Source organism: Osmia bicornis, chromosome 10 (assembly GCF_907164935.1).
Source record: "Osmia bicornis bicornis chromosome 10, iOsmBic2.1, whole genome shotgun sequence".
NCBI lineage: Eukaryota > Metazoa > Arthropoda > Insecta > Hymenoptera > Megachilidae > Osmia > Osmia bicornis.
In genome coordinates this window covers 7,158,883-7,174,486 of record NC_060225.1, presented here as the reverse complement: position 1 = coordinate 7,174,486, position 15,604 = coordinate 7,158,883, and the positions used below count along the sequence as shown (strand labels likewise).

Sequence of the window (15,604 nt, the reverse complement as noted above, 5' to 3'; positions counted from 1 at the left end):
TAACGTTTGACTCGTTAACGGTTCGCTGGCGAACCGCTCGACCCGTGAATGACTTCGAACCCCGTTAAATTGAATTCCACGAGTCATTTCACCTTCTTTTTTTCTATTCTCTTTTAATGAATCTCCCCGATTTCGCGAGTCAATATTTTTTTTTAACACATCGTTTAACAGAAAAGAAAAGAAAGGTAATGTACCCCTAAAAAAAGGGGTTGAAATTGTTAAAAAAGTCTAAAAAAATTACAGAACACACTAAATATTAATTGGGCATGAAATGAAAAATAGAATAAAATTGTAAGCAAGTATCAAAAGGTTAACGATACTTTTATAGGTTTCATTTGTCAGAGGAGATATTATTACAGAGAACAATGAAACTGTTGCTTAAGCAATGAATTACCAATCGTCTGTCTGGTTTCACCCATCGAACGGATTAATCATTTGTCTGTTCATAGCGGAATCGCGACAAGAATAAATCAATTGCGACGCTTGTTCTCGTTAACAACCCGTCTCCCTTCGAAATGACTCGTTTTAAATTCCAAACAAAAGCAAAGGACCGATCGTTGCAACTTTATTCCCGCTAATAGCGACAGTCCTTCTACAAGTTCAATTTCAAAGTTCCATCTCTTCAGCGTTCGAGTACCCGAGGAAAGATCAAGCCCTCTGTGTAGCGACTAATCGAAGCTAGCGAATAATAAACGGCATCTTTCGCGATCTCCTTCAGTAAGCATGTCTTAAATCAACATCATCAGACGCCTAGCAGATCGATATAATTGCTCTGGCTACGATTTTAATGGTCCACTCGACGCTTCAACATTGTAACCCTCTCGACCAGGCATTCCTTAATCCGTCTCTTTTTATTCTGACGAAGGATCGTTACAAGTCTCGGCTGAATTTTTCTTTTTCTCAAGAGAATATACAAAATGACTGGAACACGTGGAACAAGGGTTCTGGCTCATGAAAATTGAGAATACAATTTGTAAGCGGCTCGAGGATGAATATTAAGTCGATTCGATGAAACACGCACCCTTCTTGATATTAGAATAATGACGGCTCCTCTGAGGTTGATTGTTATCGTGGGAGTCATTTTAACTGTTTCTATTAGTATTCGTTGACTTTAGACAAAATGGAGGAAAGTACTGAGAATTGTTGATGACTTTTCTTTTCATACATTTTTTTGATTATTAATATTTTTATAAGTATACTTTTAATTATAATTAAACCTTCGTTGATTAATTTCGCATTGAACAATAAAACATATTTCTCTATTTTAGAAATTTAATAATATTATGTAAGATAAAATTTATAATTACGAATATTGTAAATAAAGAAGAATATGTAATCTGTGTGCAACATAATAAAGCGAAGAACTTGTAATTTAATTATAAGAATTAAAGCAAGAAAGCTTGAGAATAAATCAGTAAATTCAATGATTATAGGTGGTACAATCAGAGCTCCATCGTGTCGAACATCTCGGATTTAGTTTTATTGAAACAGAGTTTGACCTATCGACAATCTGACACATTTTCTGACCCGAACGTCCTGACACGGTTACGACACGTTTTATGATTCTTTCGGATAGCCGGACGAAAACGACCCTCGATCTTTCTCGTTTTACTGGTTTCTGTTTTTCGAGTTATAGTCGACCAGAATCGTGATGCTACATGATCCTTCAATGTCCAGAAATTGGAACGATCCATGAAAAGCTTTCGTGTAATTCGAGGAAAATAAAAGTAGGTAACCTTTTCACTCATCCGTGAATTAAATTTTCCTTTCAAGTTTAAGAAAAATTGCTTTAGATCTGATGAAAAATATAATTTCAAATAAACAGACCTTCTTACGTCCTCTTTGAAAATTTTTACTAAACAATTTTCTATTTTCCAATTCTATTAGAATTGTAAAATACAAAATTATAATCATTAGAATTGACTTCAATTCTATTAAAATGATAAAATGCAAAATTATAATATTTAAAATAGAATATGATTAAATTCTTAGAACCCCAAAAACTATTAGTGAAATTATGAAAGGAAATTTTGTCATTAGTAATTAACGATATTCTATCAGAAAAAATTTTCACCCAATTTCCAGACCAACTGATTAGAAACGAAGGTGGAATTTCAAGTAACCAATGAAGACAAACGGAGCCGGAAGAAAACAGTAGGTTCAGGATGAATTTCACCGGACATTACGGTAACCGAACGGCAACTTTTTACAGGATAATGACTTTCCGGTAAATTAGAATCGATAAGCCGCATCGGTATACCATTTCTAGATTCCGCTAACGATCTTTTTGCCAGCATCGAAGAGATCCCAAACAGCCGTGACAAAAAGCCGGATGGAGGTCACCTAGTCAAACGTCCCGGTTTTTATTCGTTTGCTTGTACAAAAATGGTGGTTGCATTCCGTCGACAACGAGAGTCGCTCGCGATTAATGTGGCAAACTCTCTCTCTCCCTCTCCTTGCGTTGTAAAAAGGAACGTTAATATTCGTTAAGCACGCACGATTGTTTTCAACGTCCCGCTTTTGTCGAAATTTCCCGGCTAACGACGACCCATGAACGGTGTTTGTGTGAAAATAAAAAAAATAAAATAAAAGAGAGAGAGAAAGAAAAAAGAGTACTGTAAAAATTCTTACCCTGCACGACCGTCAAGCGGCAAATTGGGTTATACAAATATTTCCGGAAGCTCGGTAATCCGTAAAACTGAACCCCTTTTTTTCATCTATCCGTCCCCGAAAAACGCTTCAAGCCGCACGATATTTATTTCGATGTGTTTTTATTGGATCAATATCTTTGTCGACTTTTTACTATGCCCTTTGTTGCTTTGAAAAATAATTCAATCACGTAGGATGATAATAGAAATCATTAGAGATTTGAAAATTGATTTTTATCCTGCTCAAGGTATTGATAGTCACAAAATAAAGAAAAAAATCTGATTGAACAGATATTAGAAATTTTGTAAAATTTTGAAAATTTTCTTCTTTGACATTAGAAGAGTCAAGTCTATAAAAATGATAGATTTTAAATTATCTATGTTAAATTATTATTTTTTAATTAGAAGTAGATAGCTGTCCAAGATTTATTCTTCTAATTATAATCTAATTTCAAATTTTAATTAATGAAAATAAAATAAAAAAATTTTAACCCCTAACTTTTCTAGCTCCTCCTTTAAAAATTTAGTATTTAAATATCGTATCAACACCTTGCATTAATATCTGAATAATCAAGAAATAAATTATTCGAGTGTCGTCGAACTCGAGCAGAGGGTACAATTTTGTACGAGGATAGACGCGAGTAAAATTTTGAACGTTCTTCAAGAATTTCACGACGAGAAATTCGTAACCGAGGCGATGAAAGACGGGCAGACGACAGAAATGATGCAAACCAGAGACAGAACTAAATAAAACGGAACAAACACGAGGCTACTCGGTGTAAATATATAATGATAGCATCGGACATCAGATGACGTTCATTAGCTTCTTTATGACGCACTTTGCGGCAATGAACCAATCGTAAAAGCGTCCTATTAGCAACTCTCTAAGCTCCTCTGATTTATAATCTGTTTCCCTCTTACACTTTACGCGTGAACGTACTATAATATTCAATTTAATTAGAAATTCTGAATAAACTTACTCGTTACGAAGACTGATCGTTGCAATGGTATCTGAAACAGACAAATATATTCCAATTATAAAAATTTATAAAAATTATTCATTATCTAATGAAAACGTAAAAAATTTATTATTAACATGTTCTATGGGTTATTGATGGCTTACGACTTCTTTAAAGAAAAAAGTAGAAATTAATAATAATAAGTAATATAATATAATTTATGAGCTCCTCATTTACCAAAATAACTCCATGAAATAGTTAAGAATCAAGATTGTAAAAAAATCAAAAAGTCTAAATAATCAATTCTCTCTATAAATAACTCACATAATAAATGCGATAAAATAAAATGATTGGAAGAAAACAAAATACGACAATATCTATTTGAACCATCGTATATAACAAGTCCAAAATGTATAATATTTATCGTATTGAACCCTACTGCTTTCCTCGTGATCACTTTATAACTGTTAAAATAAACGACAGCAATTTTACACAAATGTTTGCCGATAATTCTCTGGATGCACTTCGATGCAATTTACTTGCAACATTACTCTATAGAAACTCAAGTGTACAGACATAAGAGAGACAACCCCGTAAACTTTCCACTTTACACTGTCTATGTTTTTTCCTCGAGTGGCCATACTCTGCTGTCCTACGTTCCAATGCACTTCGTGTTCGGATGCTTTTACGCGTGTCTATACGAAAAAGAAGCATCCTATATCCGTCCCGTTTCGTCAATGCGTATAAATTGTCGATAAATTGCAGTAGCTGAAATACGATGCACTCTAGCCGATGTTCGAACACGGAACATTCGGGCCATTGGCTTTTTCATGAGCCTACATAAGCAATAACGCAGGGCAGGCCACTTGCTGCGTGAATTTTACATTCGGAAAATACATCCAGAAAGGTAACATTTCATGGTTAAACGGTAACAAATGTAATGGAGAAAATACATCGCAATAAGGACGTTTTAAATCGATTTCTCTTACATTTTATGAAAAGAAAGGATGTAAGCTTTCATTGGTTTTTATGCCAATTTATATATACAATACTTTTCTTCTTTTTTAATTATTAATTAAGAGAAATTGATTAGGTATTCAAGAAAAATTATTTATTTTATGAATTCTATTTGCAAAGGGTTAAGAATATTAATTCAGAATTTATGTAATTAATACCCCTAGGATACATTTTGCGAAACCATATCAACTCTTCAATGTTCAAAAATCTTCTACTTAATACACAAAAATTTAATAAATATTAAGCAGATATTTTCGAAAATCTGTAACTTGATCTATGAAAGGGTGAACAAAATCATAACTGTAAGCATAAAAGAATAGCTGACAGTCAAACGTCAAACGTGAAGTTTAGTTGGAAAAATCGAAAGGGTGGTGATCGCTCGCGGTTAAGATAGCTTCTATTGTTCGCGCATCCTCTTCTTTTTTTTTCCCCTCCCAACCCCGTCGTTCCGTCACTTGCATTTCAGTTACACGCACACAGCCGCAAGATTTCAAGCGAACTGCAGGACAGAGCAATTCAATGGTTGGAAATCAATTTGGTGCCTAGCAATTTGCTTTTCACCGCAGCGATCGCGTCAGGATAATAGCGACGATTCGGTGATTGTTGTACGATAAGACAAACAACAGGTCGAAAAACGCGTCATGCCTGGATTTCTTTTGAATATTTTATCACATCACTCGTCGCTTTGTTCCGTTCGTTGCTTGTACAAGCAATTCGCCACACCTTTTTAATTATTCCTACCCCATTCCTCGACCCTCTCTCTCTCTTCATGTGTGTTTTGCAATAAAATCAGAAAGCAAACGTTGAAATTAAACGAAACATTCTGGAGTTAAACAACACTGTACGTTGCTAGGAAAATGAAGACATTTGTCGAAATGTAGATATATACAAAGTTAAGGTTAATCCAACATGAAATCATGAATCAAATATATAATATAAAACTTTATTCGAATTCCTGCTCACTGGTGAATTTGTATGCACCCTTCAATGCTGCAAATCCTATAATACGAAACTCGGTTTCTCCTCAAAATCTTGTTCCAGAGAAAAAGAAGCTATGCCTTTTTGTTCTCTGAAGATCCACTTCAGGCACTCGAGAAGGGTCAAAGTGCACCGACATCGTGACACCGATGTAAGCGGTCGGAATATCTGACAGAAACCCTTGTACATACATCTAAGTACTTCTAGAAGATACAAAAATATTTCTGATCCCCCCCCCCCCCCCCTTTTTCTTCACAATTAATCGACTCGGTTCTGGTTTCAACAATGCAGTTGAATGCAGCTGATACCAGGATAGTGCATTATCGTGTAGCAAGTCGTGCTTTTGTCCGACCAGAGATTTGGTTACAAGTACAATCGATCAGAGAGTAAGCCCATCTAATTACCGTAGATTCGTAGCGCAGTGTTAATGACGTGGCACAATGATATTCGATTCAGAATGCACCGAGGGTATGAATTGCAACGATCATGTTTGCGGAGAATCATATCAGCGTATCTGACGTTCATCGTAAACGATACATTATAACGAACATATTCTAGTTTTCTACCATTACGGTACGAATCGAAATTATTGTCACGCAGTTACAATGTTGAACCGTAACAATATTACGAACGATAAATTTCATTGGGTTCCGAAAGGGGAACACAGCTGGTGCAAGTTATTCGGTGACGTTAGATTCTCTTTGAAAACAGAATTCACTGAGATCAAAAAATATAATAAAGGAATTTGAAATAATAGTACAGCTTTCGAAGAGAAGTATTATTCATAGAGATATTCAAATGGAACTTTGATGGATAATTAGAAATAGCTGAAGGTGTTCATTTTTCTACTTTTCTAGTCTTTTATTTTATTATTTCTTTGCTTTTCTATTTCTACATTTTTCTAGTTTTCTATTTTACTATTTCTTTAACTTTCTAGTTTTCTTTTTTGCTATTTCTTCATTTTTCTATTTTTCTATAATTTTAGTTTTTCATAAGTGCAACGATACACCTAAAAAATGCATCCATAGAAAAGCTAATGATACGATAGGTATACCAATACTATTCAAATACTAATTTTTTTAAACCCTACTAGAATTATTTCTCACACCAAATTGTCAATAAAAATTACTGTATCGCACAAAAGTTTAATTAACGCAATATATTAATAAGCACCTTGTAACATTCATTCTGGGAAAATCCTCCATCTCTGGCAGATCGCAAGGATATAATCCAGTACATGTATTCACAGACAGATTCGTTAGTAGACCCGGTAATCATTAGCACGTCTGAAATTTCGGTTTAAACGAGATGATGTTATACGATGAGTGATTAAAGACTCAATGATTTAGTCAGCTATTCGATACACCATAGTTTCTCTTACTTTTCCCCTGTTTCTCTTACATTCGCTCTTTCTTCTTGCAACAAATTTCCTTTTCTCAAGAAAATATGAAATACACAGAGAGGGAGACAGCTCGTTGAAAAGGTGGAATCTATGAGGCCAGAAATTTCTAGAGCCACGATATATTTATACGCAGGAATTAATTCACCGCATGGGGAGGGAATTAACTTTCTATGGCGTGCTGCCAGCCACGGACTCTGTTGATCCAACGGAATTTAACTGCCATTGAGTGTAATTGAAGTGGTCCCGACTCAGTCACCATTCTCTCTATGCTTTTTATTTTCTCAAAAAAATAAAAATAATTTATTGTTCAATAACAGTTTCACTATCGCTTTTCTGATTTTTGCAACTGGTGAATTAAATGCATTCACATCAAAAATAATATATCATCAGATATCCATTTTAATAAAAAACTGCATGAATTATTGCATCCAAAAGTGCAGGATACAACTGCACTTTTCTGACGCACCGATGCACCGGCAGAAAATAATAAAATACACGATGGTCGATATAATAAAAATATTTAAAGCCGAAGAAACACAACCAGCGAAAACGTTTGGTATGATTATTCCAAAGGGAAGAAGCTGGCAACTACAGTGGTTTGTTGGAAAGCTGTGCAGGTGGTGGATAGATGGGTGACGGGTGAAGGAACGAACCAGCAGCTTCAGAACATGGGGGTGGCTCTTTGGCTGCCGTCAGTGCCTACTTTGAAATTACAAAGCGTTTATGCCCTTATTAATGCGAGTCCTAGCAGATACGCTCGGAGATTGAGGAGGTTGAGTTATGATTCAGACCTGCTCGTTCCTTGGCCGCTTTTGAGCCGGCGCCGCCATAATGCCCCGTGATTAATCCCTTGGGGCACGGGCTGGCAGTACCAACAGTGCATCTCACCACCTTCGGTGTTCCCTTCTTCTGTAAAACCCCTCTTTCTCTTCGTGTTACCGAGCCAAACCCTCTCTTCTTCTCTCGCTTCCCTTCGCCTATCCTGTGACGCGCACCTTTGTGGTAACACCCTCGACGCAGATCAGTATTTCACCGAGTGTCCGGAATTTTAATACGTGCTTTTACGAGAAGATGTCATCCTTGTTCGTCGTTGGTTAAAGTTAGAAATTTTCTCCTTCTGTAGTATAGTGCCCTCCGGTAGATTCGTAATTACCCATTGTACGTGTGTGAATTTACCCATACACCCATACACGCGAGTACACATATAGAATGGAACCAGGTGTGTACTTCTTTCTTTGATTTTCATTCCCCTTTGTTTGTTCGTTACGTGGCTTTTGCACTTCTACTGTCACGTTTTAGGAAGCTTGATTTCTTTGATGTTGACTGGAACCGACAGCTGATCGAGGAGAGGATGGATTTGAAGCCTTTCTTTGTACCTTTTCTTACTTCCCGCAACTGCTAGCTGCTCTTGATGCTTTTATGGCCTTCCATTGTGTTGATAGCGCGGTTAGCGATGGTTGCTTGCTTTCACGATCCTTTGGAAAATTGCTGCGCTCTTGTAGCGATACTGTTTCATTAATTCTTCCCTTTGTTAGATCGATCCAAGTCGATTTTTTGCAAGTGTCCAACGATAAACAGTAGGAGAATTAGTATAAATACTCCTGTTATCAACAGCTTCGAATTATAAACCGTGTTAATTCAACGGCGTTGAAATAGTTTTGAATAAAATTAAAGTGAAATTTATGCGTCCATGATATTCCATCCACCTACAATTCATCTCTTCGCCATTGCACGCCTGTTGCTTAACTACGACACCGTTTGCTCTCGAATAACTGATATAACACGGTTATCAAATTAATCGAATTTTCCGTTTTAATTAGGTCGGAAAAACTTCAATTTTCCGGATCGGTCAAGTTAAACATCTCGGCTGATACGACCGAACACGAACGGTGCAGGCGCCATCGCTTGCTAATTAAGCGCAAAGTTGAAACTCTAACCCATAGTACACCGTAATCAGATTATTAATTTGGTCGTGAATGCAATATTACACGGCTGCAAGGAAACTGATAAGACAACGCTTTTGTCAACCTAATCCCTCCGTCCTGCCGTTCAGAAATAAACGAAAAACCGTGCCCTGCGTTACTGTGAATAATTTGTTTGCGTTCAACCTAACGAGTTTAAAGATGTAGTCTTTTCAATCGAAATTAATCATCATTGTTACACTAACAGTCAAATGATTTGCTAACAAGAAAGAAAATGGGATAATTGTCTACGGTTTTTAAAGAATGGAGCTGATTTGCATAATAACACAGATGAAGTGTAATTAATTACCAGGATGAGATATTTTAAAATTTTGAGCAAATTTTTGCTGAATACAAAAATTTTCAAAGTGGGGGTAGTTGATTTAGTTTAAAATTGAACTGTTTCAAATAGGATATAAAATGGAATAAATGAAGTGCTTTCGACAGACTATACTTACGATTATGCCAGTATATGAGGAAACTACTGGAATTCTAATGACAAAACTCATATTGCATAGAGGTTTGTACACAAGACGAGAGGGAGTTTGGTAATTTAACTGAAACGGAGAATTTCGCTTCATCCAGTCTCTCATATCCCAAAAAGCCATTGACGCCGCTATTATCGCAGCGATGCGACGATATTCGATAGAATTTCATTTTGCGAACATTGCAATCGAAATTCCATCGCTACGATGTTTTCTTTTCAATAACGAAATATTTATTATCGATTCGCGCACAATTAACAGACTGCTCCTTTCGTTACTGCGAATATAGCAAATAAATTCTGAAACGTGAAAAGTCTTATCTGATTTCATGACAGAAAAGTATTGCAAAATACCACTTATGATACATGAAATTAAAGCTGAAACATTACTTAAAATAATTACATAAAAGCACCCTTCATTAATATTTTAAATACAAAATGGTTGACTGTCAAAGCAGCAGACGATGGATAATCAAAATATTCAGAAAGATATCAGAGAACGGTAGAATATAATAATGAATGGATTATGATTATTAGAACGCTAATTAACAGGCATATTGTTCGTCTTAATGATGACGGTCACTCAGATCTGCTCAGCCGTAAGGGAAATCGGGTTTCGGATATCAGAGATGATCGTGTAAAGACTTGTAAACCAACCTGGATCTGACAGAAACTCACGAGCACGTGTGCAAATGGCTTCAGATAAACGCAACACACAGTGTCTGAAGTGCGAAGAGGCGCTTGCGCGATCTGCCTTTAGGCTTAACCAACGCTCAGATGCGGAGAGGGTGGTTTCTTCTTATCAGGCGAGAAATATATTGGCTTCCGGTTCGCGTTACGTACGATCTGAAACCTCATATAACAGTCGTGTTCGCGTAATTAAGCCACAAGAGATTTACATACGATCCGACAGATACAGCGCGTGCAAATGCCGCGAAGAAGAAACGCTCCGCGAGTCGAACAGTTTATCCGCTTCTGCTTCTGTCAGACTACAATCGCATATTCATCGTCGAAACCTCATCAATTGATTGTCTTGGGAAAACTAAAATCTGTACGCTCCAATGAGCTGTCGAGAATATTAAATTAAAGTAATAAAAATGAAGAGTAATTATGCAAAATAATTAAATCATTTTGAAATCCTTTCCAAGCTTTATTATATTAATAAAAATTCAATTAACACTCATTTCTCGACCAAAGAGTAAACAGATTTTCACGTATATTCGAAGCTTTAAAAATATCAATTTAAACAAGGAAATTCGATAACGATTCTAAATGCAACATCAAATGGCAGAGATCGTTCGCGATACACGGTTCCATCCCATATACACAGGTCTATTAAATCAATGATAAGCTGGAATCAACCGCGGCCACGTTAATTGGGCATCCCTTTGGGATCAATCTGAATGTGTAAACGATTAGAATGATTCACAAAATAGGATCGAACCCGTCGATGCACTTAAGTTTGCATAAAATTTCGAAAGAGAACATCTGCCGCGTCCATTAGCTCATGATATCAGGTAATCATTAGCGGTCCTATGTGGAGAATTTACTGCCTCGTTAGTGCGATCCTCTGTACATACATATGTGCGCATATGCCACTAACCCATATATACGGTGTCCAGTAATAATTGATACAATCAAGGATAATTGTACGTAAAATAAAGAAATAAATGAAAAATTCATCGTAAAATTATCTTGCAATAAGCTACGTTCTAAGGGATAATGAATTAACAATTTTTGTTTAAATAAAGGAGTATCTGAACCCTGGGAATATGTGCAAAATTAGGCACTTAAATTTTTAAAGAAGACTTTTACATATTGGAAAAATTATATTTAAAATTTTGACAGTAAAAAAGAGACTAAAACTAAATTTTTAATTATTACATGTCTCAGTGCACCATTGTTCAAGGATTAATATTAAAATAATTAACTTTGGAATATACCTATTTTCAGACTGAAAATAAGAAAAGAAAAATATTCCTCTCGAATCCAGTTATCAAATCATTTTATTTTTAATTGTACCATTTATCAAAGAATACCTTTTTCGTATAACTAGGACCATTTATGAATGCGACCGTCGCACTGCACCATTTCTAAGAGAGCAATAAACTTCCTTAATTTACACTTGTCGATACCGTTAAACTGGTAAACGGTATAGACAATAGGTACAAGCAAAAAATCGACCACTTTCCAATTATTCTTAACCAGTCGCATCCGGCAAATATTCCAGCCACTTGATTATCCGCTGTTTCGACGAGTCGATGCGCGAACGCGAATGTTCGTCAAAATTTCATAAATTCGCTGGATTAAATGTCCGCCAAAAATATAAATCAAAAACACGTGCATACATTTTCAACGAATATTCTGTGAGATAGAGAAAAAAAAAAAAAGATTTAGTCGTCGCGGACAGAAAAATCGTAGCATTTTTTTGCGCGAGTTCATTAGCTCCGCGAATACGAGCGCTCTTTACCAGCTTCTCAAAAACATATATTTTTGACACAGGAGCTAAGGTTTTTTATTAGCTACCAAATACACATACCTTGCGTTATTTTAGAACGTAAGCCAAAGTATTGCTACATTTTTCTACAGGAAAAATTGCAACGCATTACCGTGAAACGAACCGAAGGAAATTGAAAAGAAGAAAAAAGGAGATTAGGATTTTTAATAGGAAGCACCTATGTTCAGAGAAATTCGTGTTATCGCGCGATTTGAAAGAGAAAGACGGGAATCGTGGCAGAATAGTATGTTGAAGCAGGAATTTTTACCGGCATGGAAGTTCTAATTTTACGCAAGAAAAAACAAATAGCAACACGCTCGCCCCTATGCGTAGTTTGTTATTCTGTTTCTCGCAATGTTGCGTCACGAAAATGCAAATATTGTTATACCATGAAGTTTAAACACTACCATCCCAAATAGACAGAGCACTCGTTGAGGGCTAGCCTGGTTGGAAGAAGATAAATGTAAGCTTCGCGTGTATAACCCAGGTCACTATGTTACAACGCCATCTCAAAAAAGAAAAGATTGATCCGAATGATAAATTACTGATAACACTTTACACCTTCTAATTAAGATTGACTGATTAATTAGAATGTATCATTTTAACAATCCAAATGAATGCGAATAAGCAAAATCATGTTTCAAATATATGTAAGTCTACTTATTCAGTTTTTGTAATAAAAAAAAAATTGTAAACTCTGCAATTAATATTTATTTTGTTAATTTGAAACAGATTGCTAAAATCAAAACTAACGTTCTTGCACTTTCGCCTCTTTTTATCAGAGCACGTTACAAATATTTTTTTATTTATTATTTTTGACCCTGTTACTTCGTGAATTCATCGAAAACGAGCAAAAATATTTCTGCAAACAATAAACATTCAACTAGTGAATATTTTCACTTTTATGCATCGTGTTTTTTAATACAGGCATTGAATTGCATTTTTCATTCTGTTTCAATTATAAACAGTTCCTTCGTATTTCTCGCTGAAATTATAGAGAAAAATCTGTAATTCCTTTTTGAACGGTACACGAAAATTGTCCGGAAATTACGTTTCCTTGTGGAACAGTTTGCCAAGCCTCAAAAGATAATCGAGCAAGTTAAACTCTTGCGAATTCAAGCTGAAGGCGATGTAACCAAAGTTGGCCGTATAGAGCCTAGTGACTCTAATCGAATTGCCACCCTGCTGAACTTGTACGAGAACTAAGCAACTTTCGACCTACGTTTCGCATTTGAAAATCCAAATTCTGTATTACCCTTTTCAATTTTTAAAATTTGCCGCGTCTATTCTGCGATTCGAATTTTAATTGCCTCGACTTGTTTGGAAATTAGAATTTTAATTACCTCGACCTGTTTGGAAATTAAATTTTTTGCAATTTATTTTATAGAAGAGTAAGGGCTCTTCTATTTAAATTTTTCTCAAAAATAACTTTTCCAAGAATTATTTTGTGCTATTGATTATAACTCTATACATTTTTAATAAATGTTAAAAATAGGCGTTCAAAGAAAGAAGTTAGACGAATATTTTATCGTCAAGCTATTCTTAAAATGGTTCATATCGTTTTGCATTAAATACAACGTTCCCAAATGGTTTTCTGCGGGACCGTCGGTCGAAATACACGTTCGTCCATCTTCACGCCCAAACTATCCGCTTAATAATCTAAGAGCTTGACCCCTCTGATAATTTCCTTCCTATGCTGGGCGAGGTCAGATCTTAATCTAATAAATGTACCACGATACTGTGCCTACCACTTCTCGTAATTATCGAGTGCGACGTAACTCCACACCCATTGCCGAATACACAATTTCCACGAAAATGTATTATCCTTTTGATGAAGCTTATTACAAGAGTACACCATTCTTGCCACGAAATAAATAAAAAAAAAATTTCATGAATTTTTCTTTCCTGATTTCTTTTCATTTATTACTATTTTAGTATTAAAATTGAAATAATTAAATTATGAAAATTTTCATCATATATATAAAGCAATAATAAATTAATTGCTTAATTATATAAAGCAATAAAGCAACATAAAACAATCTTAATGCTATCATCAAAAGAAAAGAGGAAAGAACGTTTAATCATCCTGGAAAAAGGACGATGCATCCTTACGCTGTCGAGGTTCAATTATCCTCGTGTTACACAGAGAAACTTGAAAGTTGAAATTAATGCGCGTGCATTAACGCAAAACTGCGCGGCTCAATTTCACGATTCCATTAACAGGCAGAAACAAGCGAATATGCTTCCTTCCATCTTCCAATTAAATCGTTCACACGGACGAAAATCCAGTTCTAAATGGAGGGAACCGAAGAAAGTGGCGAAGGGCCGGAAGTATCGTGGCCAGGGTAAAAGTAATAAAGATAATAGAACAATATAACTGGTGAGTCGTTTGGCGGCTTAAAAGCGTCGACTTTTCGCAAATAAAAAAGGAAAGGAAAAAAAAGAAACGAAGCCGAGTCTTTATAAAACTATCCTCCTAACGATTAAGCTCGATTCGACCGATAATTTCCTCTCGAATCCGCGTGAGTTGCGCGTCCAAAGGCGAGCCGCAAAGCAACCACACGGTCCGGTCATTATATTTCTCGCAATTATCCGTCGGATGGTACTCGGTCGACTCGTTGCAAACAGGGGGGGAGGGAAAAAGGCAGAGGAGAGAAGAGGAAAAATGAGAGAGGAAAAACGAAAAGCACGAGCCACGGTCGCTTCATCAGTTCGTTAAAAAGTTGCGGTCGGTGTTTGGCGGTGATTTCTCGTGTACCGTCGCTTTTCCAGCCTGGCTCTCCTCATTCCGTGGCAATAACAACCGGTGTCTCCGGCCATTTAAACCGTAGAAAATGAACAAATGACCCCACGGGACGATAACTGGATCCACGATCGCCGCTGTTTCCGTTAATTTTTACACCGCTGTTTATTTCCACACGCGAATGGCTTATTTTGGAACACTCAGAATATTGTCAGAGCATTTTCAGACACCCTGTGGAGATTTTATTTTCCTTTTCCTATCATCATTTGATGACAAAATGAATTTAATATTGTCCAATAAGGAATATTCAATTTTCGGTTATTAAATCTTTAGCTTTAAATTGGTATAATATTAATAATATTCAATGCAATCATTTTATGTCATCAAATGATGATAAATTTTCTATTATGAAAATCTGTGATTTGAATTGCAACTACTAAATGGTGTCAATTTCCGTCTTCAAAGTGAATTGCAAACACAAAATGGACAGTTGTTAGTCCCATTTCCGAGTGAAATATTAATTCATTGAGCAAGCAACCCTAAGCCGGCTCAAACAAACCCACCCCTGTTATTTCTCTTCCATTAGATATGCAGCAGACACGGTGTTTACCTCTGTCGATAAGATTGTTTACAGTGGCAGGGAAAAAATCTGGCCGTCTGTCAGATCGAATCAAAATTCATGAATTGTTAATGCTGGTTCAATAGAAATTTCGTTCATAATTAATGCGCCAAAGATTAAATTAATAAAGGGTCGAGTAATCAACAAAATATTGTCACCTTTCTAATTAAATAAAAATTACTTGAATCTAAATAAAATAACGAACACTCAAATAATTAAAAAATCTATAATTTAATTAAGATACTGACAGAAATTATAGATTCGTTTGAATGGAATTAAAAGTAATTCATTTCATT

At 35.7% G+C, this 15,604-nt stretch overlaps 1 protein-coding gene across 3 annotated transcripts in view; it reads right to left on the bottom strand.

Moving 5' to 3' along the window:
- The window catches only part of LOC114871237, a 290,378-nt gene that overhangs the window by 141,363 nt on the left and 133,411 nt on the right, over positions 1-15,604 (bottom strand). For all 3 annotated transcript variants that reach the window (XM_029176905.2, XM_029176904.2, XM_046287444.1), the window contains one exon: positions 3,629-3,659. The gene's annotated coding sequence lies outside the window, so the exon portion shown is untranslated. The remainder of the gene's footprint in view (positions 1-3,628; positions 3,660-15,604) is intronic.